The following is a 13,287-nucleotide window of genomic DNA, read 5'->3' on the forward strand; positions in this document are numbered from 1 at the left end:
TAGAGTTCTCCTTTATATAGTCTTTCAAATCAGGATTTGCAATCTAAGTTACCTTGGTAACAAAGCATTCAATATTCACCGTTAGATGAAAACCTGATTAGATTCAAGCTAATATCTTTCAATCGTCAGATCGAACTTAGCTTGTTACACACAAATGAAATGCGCGTTTATTTAGGTTGTGCAACCGTACCCAAACATGTACACTTAGTTGGTTCAACAATACTTAACCAAATGGTTAGCCATATGGGCACCTTCATATCAACCATATTCATCTTAACCATAACTAGTTCAAATGACTCAAGAGAACTAGTTAGAGAGTTGTTCAATGGATTAGATCTCAAAGAAGTATATAAGACATAATCGAAGCAAAAACGATTTGATTCACTCGAATCAATTCATGAACTTTATAGCACGGTTTGCAAGTATGCATTCCTTAGTTTATATAAGTTTAAGTTCATGAATAATCATTTTTAGAAACTAACCCACTTAAGTACGCATACAGATACGCGGACTTAAGTACCCGTAATAATTTTGTTTTCAATTCACAAACTCCAGCAGAAATTCACGGGATGTGAACCTCTGACAGTACACGTACTGGTATGCGGACTTCAGTTCCGGTTTTCCTGAGAAGCAAAGTACTCATACTTTGGTTCAAGGAATAAGGACTTACACACGTATGAGTTATCACACAAGGTTTATATCCTTTCAAGGTTATATTGTAAACTCTCATATCAATCATTGAAACATTCTTAGAGGACGTTATAAAGTTGTTGTTCACAAGCTATTTTTCGTCAAAGCGACTTTCATGTAATTGAAACTAATATGACTTTCGTCACTAGTAAAGATGAACTTGGCCAAAGCGAAAGCTTACCAACACATATATCGAGAAATAGATAGGCGAGATAAAATCGGCTCGAAATTGCAAATGTGTATAATCATAATCTATATAGCAATACGACTTTTGTCTCAAGATAGGAGATAGAGCAGATAGACCTTTAAGTGGTAGATAAGTTCAAGTCCCCACATACCTTTTAGTCGATGAAGTTCCACCAGTTCCTTGAGTAGTTCTTCGTCTTCGTATGATGATCGCCATGGAGTCTAGAAATCAACTACACTTTATATCCTAGTCCGAGACTTAGCTATGAGTAGACTAGAAATCAAGACTTATAGTTTTGGCAACTAAACTTGGCAACAATCTTGAAATAGCAACGCTTGCGAGTTCGACCGCGCAGTGCTTTAACAATCTCCCCCTTTGTCAATTTTAGTGCAAAAACTATCAATATATATATAATACAAAATAAATAAATAAACTTTTGTAGCTTCTCTCCCACATGCATGATCTCATTGGTTCTTCAACATTACTCGAAATCTTCGTCACTTCCAAGTAATCCAATGATTCCAAAGGTTGTAAGTTTAGCATCATCGTTGTATCACAGCATCAAAGTTCAATTTTATCACAACTTCGACAACAATACTATGGTGATATGTATCGTCAATACTCCATCTCACATGGAAACCACTCCCCCTTAAATAATGATCCGAAATCCATATGTATTTGTAGTGTGAACTACACATTAATTCTTCCCTTTTTTGTCAATAAAATTGGCAAAGGTACGAAAACTAGTGGGATCCTAATGAAATTTCCATAGAGATATTTCATGACCAAAAGAAAGCACATATCAACTTTTTAGATGCCATCATATAGCCGAAGCTAAAGGCATTCATCGAGGAGTTTATAAAGATACAAGATAACCCCTATAGTATTCCACAGCCGCACTCCCCACAAGATTTGGCAATTAAGCACAAGTTCAATTAAGAACTCTCCCCCATAAAATGTCATTCCCGAAAGAACAACAAGAGCAACCTTAATTTCACAAGAAAAGAAGGATTTCTTTGGAATAAGAAATCACATACGAATATGAATTAAATAATCAATTAAATTAACCACAAGAAAACCCATGATTAATTTAGTCGGAAATTCTCAACATAAGAGAACTTATGGAGCCACACATTATAAACATAAAAATATATATCATGGAAGATCAATACTGCGGAATAGACAAGGATTCATTCTATTTTCCACCACTATTTGCACAATGACATACAATAGACATAATCCTCGTAAACAAAAGTTCATCCTATCTTCCATCAATATTTGCATAATGACATACAATAGGCTTAAAAACTTTTGTAATGTCAAAAGTTCATTCATTCTTTTATCAATACTTGCATATCGACATGTGAAAGACTTAACTTTTGACAAAGTATGGGACAATCATAGTTCACGGACGCAAACACACATATCCCATTAAAAATTGCAATATATAAAACCATAAAGATTAATACTGCAAAAATCATCTTCCAAACTATTTTAGAATTTAGCCAAATAAACCTAAAAACAATAAAGATGAAAACGTTGGACATAGCTATGTGTAATCACAATAACGGCTATTCCAAACTCTATTATTCTTCTTAAAAAACACAAGAAATAAAATTCTCATCAGAAGATTTACTAGAAAAATAAAATCAATAAGCTAAAGAATTTACTTGTCATCTTCATCATCAGAAACAATCCAAGATGCTTGAATCATGTTCAAATCTTCCTTGATCTCGGGAAACTTAGTTGCAACCAACGACAATTGTTCTTGCACGCATTTCACCCTTGAATTGACCTTACACACACCCTTGTGAATGTTTTGAAAAAGACTTAAGGTGGTAGGATCACAAGAACCTTCAAGGGAATCATCTCTTTGTCTTTTGCACACATTCTCCCTTATACGTTTGAAAGTACAAGGACGAACAGGTTTGGGAGTTCCAAGGGAATTTCCAATTGGATCAAAACCATGTTCACGACAAATTTGACCAATCAAGCAAGGGAAGCCTAACTTCTTGTTGGATGAAGTCATCGAAGTCATTTGAAAAATGATGAAACCAAAAACATCGAGACTTGGAGTACCCAATTCAAGGAAATAGACCAATTCCGCAAACTCACGACTCCACCGAGAATTCTCAATTATGGAGGGACAAAGATTAGAGATACCGAGTTTTCCGAATGCCATCAAGGCAATACTAAGAACATTAGTAGAAAACATTCCTTCATTCCAAGCAACCTTCTTACCCCAAAGACCATGAGAGATGTCTTCATACGATGGTCGTTCATCACTTGGCCTAGGTAGACGAACATTACCCAACGGAATTTTGGTAATCTTCGAAAACAACTCTCTATTAACAAGAAGCCTTTCTCTATTTATCATGGTTTTGAATTCCATTTTTTCGAGATCAACATCATGAATGTTGGCATAGAAAATTCTTGTAAGAGTATCAAATCCTTGACCAAGACCATCAAAGATGTTTCCAATATTGAATTTTTCAAAACAAACTAAATCCTCTTTATGTCTACTAGATGAATCCAATTTATTTTCTAAAATAAAACCCTTAGATGAAATCCTTTCAAAAACATTAGCTCAAGAATCATTGACAAGCCTAATCCTAAGAGAATTTTGGTCTAAAGGAAGATTCATGCTAGTAGAACCCAAACTTTTTGAAATTCTTTTTGAAACCTTGAAATTCATCATGAGGTCTAGAAAATAAAAGCAAGAGGAAATGACTTACTTGGAATGAACCTTGAACACCCGTTTGTCTTGTTTTCCTCCAAGGAATTTAATGGAGGAATTTCGTGAACCCTAGAAAGTTCACGTACGCGGACTGATGGGATGAAGAAGAAGGTACACGTACTTCTTCTTTATATACCCCACTAATGGGGTTGGACCCGTTTATGAACCGCGACCCACAAAAGGAATGTGGGGTTTTCTTTGATGTTCGCACATCAAGGTTGTGCATTCCGTGACAACACAATTTGTGAGAGGAGACGGATGCAATAAAAAGCTTATTTGAAAATCCTAGAAGGACAGCATAACATTTTTTACCCAACTGTACATAAATAAAACCATTTCTTTCCCCATCTCAAGATATATATACACATGGGGTAGAGCCAGACTTTTTACCAAGGGGCACTATGTGCAGAGAGACTTTCATGCACTATTCCTGGTTGATATTTATGAGCAGTCCCAGTGATATAATCATAGTAATGATGATAATCAGGGTTACTAGAGCGTTCTAACTTCCTTTCCATTTGACTAGAAAGAAGATTTTTCCGACAACTTGAAACTGTGTCAACAACACGAGAACCCGTTTTATTGGCTCTACTTGTTTTGACAGTAGGTTTAGTTCGTACACCATGATTGCACGATTTTACATGTACCGAACTTTTATTGGATTGATTCTTAGACTTAATGGAATTAAGTTTCTCTAAGAATCTAAAAACGCTTTCAAATGCTCTAAATAAATCTTTGTCAATTGATCCATCACAATAGTAATCCTTAAACAGATTAAGAGCTAATCTAGCGAGATTCCATATCCTTGAGCGTAACGAATGTTTTCTCTGGCTTCCGTTTCCTTTAATTTTCCTTTGGATTGTTTCTCACCATCTAAGTTTTCCAAAGTCTTAGATGAAAAGATATTATCATGAGACACCATAGGTTCTGTCCATAATAATTTTCGAACAATTTTTGAGGAATCCTGGTGCACGTTACAGATGCCAAGAGAAAGTTTTCCATAGAAATTTCCCATGAGGCAAATTTTAAGGATCAGTCAAACACAAACTTATCAGGTTTATAGTGTTTGCCTGATCTGATACGAATTGAAAAAGCATGGGTCTAACAACCACACCCAATATTTTGCTTAGCAATTTGTATGGACAAACTCCAATATACTTTTAAGAGAATCAACTCGACAGTCAGACTCAATCTTAATAAAAGTATATCAAAGATTTATATCTCACTTTCTCGATTCAATACTTACTCAAGCAAATAGAAATCTGTGAGCTTAATCGAATACAAGAGAAATCACTTGAATGGTACCAAAGACAAATGTTCAAGAATCAATCAATATCAATCAACAACCAAAGGTTGGATTTCCCAATTGATCGATTCAACGCAGGACCTTTGATATTTCAATTACATAACCAAATATAATGCGGAAAAAAAAATAACACAAACACCAGAAGTTTTGTTAACGAGGAAACTGCAAATGCAGAAAAACCCTGGGACCTAGTCCAGATTGAACACACATTGTATTAAACCGCTACAGACACTAGCCTACTACAAACTAACTTCGGTCTGGACTATAGTTGAACCCTAATCAATCTCACACTGATCCAAGGTACAGTTGCGCTCCTTACGCCTCTGATCCCAGCATGATACTACGCACTTGATTCCCTTAGCTGATCTCACCCACAACTAAGTGTTTCTACGACCCAAAGTCGAAGACTTTAATAAACAAATTTGTATCACACTGAAAAGTCTACGGTAATGGATAAATCTGTCTCCCACAGAGATACCTACGAGTTTTTGTTCCGTCTTTTGATAAATCAAGGTGAACATGAACCAATTGATAACCCAGACTTATATTCCCGAAGAACATACTAGAATTATCAATCACCTCATAATAATCTTAATCGACTAGCGAAAGAAGATATTGCAGAAGCACAAACGATGAGACGAAGATGTTTGTGACTTGTTTTATATCTTGCTTATCGGAGAAATTAATCTCAAGCTAATCTTACGATTGTACTCAAACACGATAGAAATAGCAAGATCAGATCACGCAACTACAGAGAAAATAGTTGGGTATGGCTTCACAATCCCAATGAAGTCTTCAAGTCATTAACTTACAGGGTCTCGATAGAAACCTAAGGTTAAAGGAGAATGAACTCTAGCTAATACAACTAGTATCACACATAAGGTGTGGGGATTAGGTTTCCCAGTTGCTAGAGTTCTCCTTTATATAGTCTTTCAAATCAGGATTTGCAATCTAAGTTACCTTGGTAACAAAGCATTCAATATTCACCGTTAGATGAAAACCTGATTAGATTCAAGCTAATATCTTTCAATCGTCAGATCGAACTTAGCTTGTTACACACAAATGAAATGCGCGTTTATTTAGGTTGTGCAACCGTACCCAAACATGTACACTTAGTTGGTTCAACAATACTTAACCAAATGGTTAGCCATATGGGCACCTTCATATCAACCATATTCATCTTAACCATAACTAGTTCAAATGACTCAAGAGAACTAGTTAGAGAGTTGTTCAATGGATTAGATCTCAAAGAAGTATATAAGACATAATCGAAGCAAAAACGATTTGATTCACTCGAATCAATTCATGAACTTTATAGCACGGTTTGCAAGTATGCATTCCTTAGTTTATATAAGTTTAAGTTCATGAATAATCATTTTTAGAAACTAACCCACTTAAGTACGCATACAGATACGCGGACTTAAGTACCCGTAATAATTTTGTTTTCAATTCACAAACTCCAGCAGAAATTCACGGGATGTGAACCTCTGACAGTACACGTACTGGTATGCGGACTTCAGTTCCGGTTTTCCTGAGAAGCAAAGTACTCATACTTTGGTTCAAGGAATAAGGACTTACACACGTATGAGTTATCACACAAGGTTTATATCCTTTCAAGGTTATATTGTAAACTCTCATATCAATCATTGAAACATTCTTAGAGGACGTTATAAAGTTGTTGTTCACAAGCTATTTTTCGTCAAAGCGACTTTCATGTAATTGAAACTAATATGACTTTCGTCACTAGTAAAGATGAACTTGGCCAAAGCGAAAGCTTACCAACACATATATCGAGAAATAGATAGGCGAGATAAAATCGGCTCGAAATTGCAAATGTGTATAATCATAATCTATATAGCAATACGACTTTTGTCTCAAGATAGGAGATAGAGCAGATAGACCTTTAAGTGGTAGATAAGTTCAAGTCCCCACATACCTTTTAGTCGATGAAGTTCCACCAGTTCCTTGAGTAGTTCTTCGTCTTCGTATGATGATCGCCATGGAGTCTAGAAATCAACTACACTTTATATCCTAGTCCGAGACTTAGCTATGAGTAGACTAGAAATCAAGACTTATAGTTTTGGCAACTAAACTTGGCAACAATCTTGAAATAGCAACGCTTGCGAGTTCGACCGCGCAGTGCTTTAACAATCTCCCCCTTTGTCAATTTTAGTGCAAAAACTATCAATATATATATATAATACAAAATAAATAAATAAACTTTTGTAGCTTCTCTCCCACATGCATGATCTCATTGGTTCTTCAACATTACTCGAAATCTTCGTCACTTCCAAGTAATCCAATGATTCCAAAGGTTGTAAGTTTAGCATCATCGTTGTATCACAGCATCAAAGTTCAATTTTATCACAACTTCGACAACAATACTATGGTGATATGTATCGTCAATACTCCATCTCACATGGAAACCACTCCCCCTTACATAATGATCCGAAATCCATATGTATTTGTAGTGTAAACTACACATTAATTCTTCCCCTTTTTGTCAATAAAATTGGCAAAGGTACGAAAACTAGTGGGATCCTAATGAAATTTCAATAGAGATATTTCATGACCAAAAGAAAGCACATATCAACTTTTTAGATGCCATCATATAGCCGAAGCTAAAGGCATTCATCAAGGAGTTTATAAAGATACAAGATAACCCCTATAATATTCCACAGCCGCACTCCCCACAAGATTTGGCAATTATACACAAGTTCAATTAATAACTCTCCCTCATAAAATGTCATTCCCGGAAGAACAACAAGAGAAACCTTACTTTCACAAGAAAAAAAAGGATTTTTTTGGACATAAGAAATCGCATATGAATATGAATTAAATACTCAATTAAATTAGTCACAAGAAAACCCATGATTAATTTAATCGCAAATGCTCAACATAAGAGAATTTATGGAGCCGCACATTATATACATAAAAATATAGATCATGGAAGATCAATAATACGGAATAGACAAGGATTCATTCTATTTTCCACCATTATTTGCACAATGACATACAATAGACATAATCCTCGAAAACAAAAGTTCATCCTATCTTCAATCAATATTTGCATAATGATATACAATAGGCTTAAAAACGTTTGTAATGTCAAAAGTTCATTCATTCTTTTATCAATACTTGCATATCGACATGTGAAAGACTTAACTTTTGACAAAGTATGGGACAATCATAGTTCACGGACGCAAACACACATATCCCATAAAAAATTGCAATATATAAAACCATAAAGATTAATACTGCAAAAATCACCTTCCAAACTATTTTATAATTTAACCAAATAAACCTAAAAACAATAAAGATGAAAACGTTGGACACAGCTATGTGTAATCACAATAACGACTATTCCAAACTCTAGTTATTCTTCTTAAAAAACACAAGAAATAAAATTCTCATCAGAAGATTTACTAGAGAAATAAAATTAATAAGCTAAAGAATTTACTTGTCATCTTCATCATCGGAAACAATCCAAGATGCTTCAATCATATTCAAATCTTCCTTGATCTCGGGAAACTTAGTCGCAACCAACGACAATTGGTTTTGCACGCATTTCACCCTTGAATTGACCTTACACACACCCTTGTGAATTTTTTGAAGAAGACTTAAGGTGGTAGGATCACAAGAACCTTTAAGGGAATCATCTCTTTGTCTTTTGCACAAATTCTCCCTTATACGTTTGAAAGTACAAGGACGAACAGGTTTGGGAGTTCCAAGGGAATTGCCAATTGGATCAAACCATGTTCACGGAAAATTTGACCAATCAAGCAAGGGAAGCCTAACTTCTTGCTGGATGAAGTCATCGAAGTCATTTGAAAAATGATGAAACCACAAACATCGAGACTTGGAGTACCCAATTCAAGGAAATAGACCAATTCCGCAAACTCACGACTCCACCGAGAATTCTCAATTGTGGAGGGACAAAGATTAGAGATACCGAGTTTTTCGAAAGCCACCAAGGAAATACTAAGAACATTAGTAGAAAACTTTCCTTCATTCCAAGCAACCTTCTTACCCCAAAGACCATGAGAGATGTCTTCATACGATGGTCGTTCATCACTTGGCTAGGTAGACGAACATTACCCAACGGAATTTTGGTAATCTTCGAAATAAACTCTCTATTAAAAAGAAGCCTTTCTCTATTTATCATGGTTTTGAATTCCATTTTTTCGAGATCAACATCATGAATGTTGGCATAGAAAATTCTTGTAAGAGTATCAAATCCTTGACCAAGACCATCAAAGATGTTTCCAAGATTGAATTTTTCAAAGCAAAATAAATCCTATTTATGTATACTAGATGAATCCAATTTATTTTCTAAAATAAAACCCTTAGATGAAATCCTTTCAAAAACATTAGCACAAGAATCATTGACAAGCCTAATCCTAAGAGAATTTTGGTCTAAAGGAAGATTCATGCTAGTAGAACCCAAACTTTTTGAAATTATTTTTGAAACCTTGAAATTCATCATGAGGTCTAGAAAAGAAAAGCAAGAGAAAATCACTTACTTGGAATGAACCTTGAACACCCCTTTGTCTTGTTTTCCTCCAAGGAATTTAATGGAGGAATTTCGTGAACCCTAGAAAGTTCACGTACGCGGACTAATGGGATGAACAAGAAGGTACACATACTTCTTCTTTATATACCCCATTAATGGGGTTGGACCCGTTTATGAACCGCGACCCACAAAAGGAATGTGGGGTTTTCTTTGATGTTTGCACATCAAGGTTGTGCATTCCGTGACAACACAATTTGTGAGAGGAGACGGATGCAGTAGAAAGCTTATTCGAAAATCCTAGAAGGACAACGTAAAATTTTTTACCCAATTGTACACAAATCAAACCATTTCTTTCCCCGTCTCAAGATATATATACACATGGGGTAGAGCCAGACTTGTTACCAAGGGGCACTATGTGCAGAGAGACTTTCATGCACTATTCCTGGTTGATATTTGTGAGCAGTCCCAGTGATATAGTCATAGTAATGATGATAATCAGGGTTACTAGAGCTTTCTAACTTCATTTCCATTTGACTTGAATGAATATTTTTCCGACAACTTGAATCTGTGTCAACAACACGAGAACCCGTTTTATTGGCTCTACTTACACCATGATTGCACGGTTTTACATGTACCAAACTTTTATCGGATTGATTCTTAGACTTAACGGAATTAAGTTTCTCTAAGAATCTAAAAACGCTTTCAAATGCTCTAAATAGATCTTTGTCAATTGATCCATCACAATAGTAATCCTTAAACAGATTAAGAGTTAATCTAGCGAGATTCCATATCCTTGAGCGTAACGAACGTTTTCTCTGTCTTCCGTTTCCTTTAATTTTCCATTGGATTGTTTCTCACCATCTAAGTTTTCCAAAGTCTTAGATGAAGAGATATTATCATGAGACACCATAGGTTTTGTCCATAATAATATTCGAACAATTTTTGAGGAATCCTGGTGCGCGTTACAGATGCCAAGAGCAAGTCTTCCATAGAAATTTCCCATCGGGAAAATTTTAAGGATCAGTCAAACACAAACTTATCAGGTTTATAGTGTTTTCCTGCTCTGATACGAATTGAAAAGGCAGGGGTCTAACAACCACACCCAATATTTTGTTTAGCAATTTGTATGGACAAAATCCAATATACTTTTAAGAGAATCAACTCGACAGTCAGACTCAATCTTAATAAAAGTGTATCAAAGATTTATATCTCACTTTCTCGATCCAATACTTACTCAAGCAAATAGAAATCTGCGAGCCTAATTGAATACAAGAGAAATCACTTGAACGGTACCAAAGACCAATGTTCAAGGATCAATCAATTTCAATCAACAACCAAAGGTTGGATTTCCTAATTGATCGATTCAACGCAGGACCTTTGATATTTCAATTATATAACCAAATATAATGCGGAAAAGAAAAATAACACAGACACCAGAAGTTTTGTTAACGATGAAACTGCAAATGCAGTAAAACCCTGGGACCTAGTCCAGATTGAACACACATTGTATTAAGCCGCTACAGACACTAGCCTACTACAAACTAACTTCGGTCTGGACTATAGTTGAACCCTAATCAATCTCACACTGATCCAAGGTACAATTGCGCTCCTTACGCCTCTGATCCCAGCATGATACTACGCACTTGATTCCCTTAGCTGATCTCACTTACAACTAAGAGTTTCTACGACCCAAAGTCGAAAACTTTAATAAACAAATCTGTATCACACAGAAAAGTCTACGGTAATGGATAAATCTGTCTCCCACAGAGATACCTACGAGTTTTTGTTCCGTCTTTTGATAAATCAAGGTGAACAGGAACCAATTGATAAACCGGACTTATATTCCCGAAGAACAGACTAGAATTATCAATCACCTCACAATAATCTTAATCGACTAGCGAAAGAAGATATTGCAGAAGCACAAATGATGAGACGAAGATGTTTGTGACTTCTTTTATATCTTTCCTATCAGAGAAATTAATCTCAGGTCAATCTTACGATTGTACTCAAACACGATAGAAATAGCAAGATCGGATCACGCAACTACAGAGAAAATAGTTGGGTATGGCTTCACAATCCCAATGAAGTATTCAAGTCTTTAACCTACATGGTCTCGATAGAAACCTTAGGTTAAAGGAGAATGGACTCTAGCTAATACAACTAGTATCACACAGAAGGTGTGGGGATTAGGTTTCCCAGTTGCTAGAGTTCTCCTTTATATAGTCTTTCAAATCAGGGTTTGCAATCTAAGTTACCTTGGTAACAAAGCATTCAATATTCACCGTTAGATGAAATTAGATTCAAGCTAATATCTTTCAATCGTTAGATCGAACTTAGCTTGTTACACACAAAGGAAATGCACGTTCATCTAGGTTTGTGTAACCGTACCCAAACATGTACACTTAGTTGGTTCAACAATAATTAACCAAATGGTTAGCCATATGGGCACTTTCATATCAACCATATTCATCTTCACCATAACTAGTTCAAATGACTCAAGAGAACTAGTTAGAGAGTTGTTCAATGGCTTAGATATCAAAGAAGTATATAAGACATAATCGAAGCAAAAACGATTTGATTCACTCGAATCAATTCATGAACTTTATAGCACGGTTTGCAAGTATGCATTCCTTAGTTTATATAAGTTTAAGTTCACGAATAATCGTTTTTAGAAACTAACTCACTTAAGTACGCATACAGGTACGCGGACTTAGGTACCCGGAATAATTTTGTTTTCAGTTCACAAACTCCAGCAAAAATTCACGGGATGTGAACCTATGACAGTACACGTTCTGGTACTCGGACTTCAGTTCCGGTTTTCCTGAGAAGCAAATTACTCATACTTTGGTTCAAGGAATAAGGACTTACACACGTATGAGTTATCACATAATGTTTATATCCTTTCAAGGTTATATTCTAAACTCTCATATCAATCATTGAAACATTCTTAGAGGACGTTATATAGTTGTTGTTCACAAGCTATTTTTCGTCAAAGTGATTTTAATGTAATTGAAACTAATATGACTTTCGTCACTAGTAAAGATGAAATTGGCCAAAGCGAAAGCTTACCAACACATATTTCGAGAAATAGATATGCGAGATAAACTCGGCTCGAAATTGCAAATGTGTATAAGCATAATCTATATAGCAATACGACTTTTGTCTCAAGATAGGAGATAGAGTAGATAGACCTTTAAGTGGTAGATAAGTTCAAGTCTGCACATACCATTTAGTCGATGAAGTTCCACCAGTTCCTTGAGTAGTTCTTCGTCTTCGTATGATGATCGCCATGGAGTCTAGAACTCAACTACACTTTCTATCCTAGTCCGATACTTAGCTATGAGTAGACTAGAAATCAAGACTTATAGTTTTGGCAACTAAACTTGACAACAAGCTTGAGATAGAAACGCTTGCGAGTTCGATCGAGCAGTGCTCTAACACCTTCAAATACGGTTTCTAAGATATGCCAAGCATCTTTAGACTTATTGCATGTAGTCACATGGTGCTAAAGATCTGGGGTAATGACATGGATGATAGCATTTAATCCGTCGGAATTTTGCTTCGCAGTGAGAATCTCAACAGGATCATACTCACCAATATCCTTTGGAACAATTATACCGTTTACTGTAACCATTGGAGGATTATAGCCATTAGCAACACGAACCCATCATTGAAAATCACGTGCTTGGAGAAAGGCACGCATAAAAAATTTCCACCATAAATAATTCGAGACTTCGAAGACTGGTGGTACGTTTATAGAGATAACACTTCTGTCCATAGAGTCAAGTTGCTACAAACACAGACTTATGAGGTCTTAGCGTGTTTGCCACATCTGATACCAATTGAAAAGCGGG

This window comes from Papaver somniferum, chromosome 1 (assembly GCF_003573695.1).
Source record: "Papaver somniferum cultivar HN1 chromosome 1, ASM357369v1, whole genome shotgun sequence".
In the NCBI taxonomy this organism is placed as follows: domain Eukaryota; kingdom Viridiplantae; phylum Streptophyta; class Magnoliopsida; order Ranunculales; family Papaveraceae; genus Papaver; species Papaver somniferum.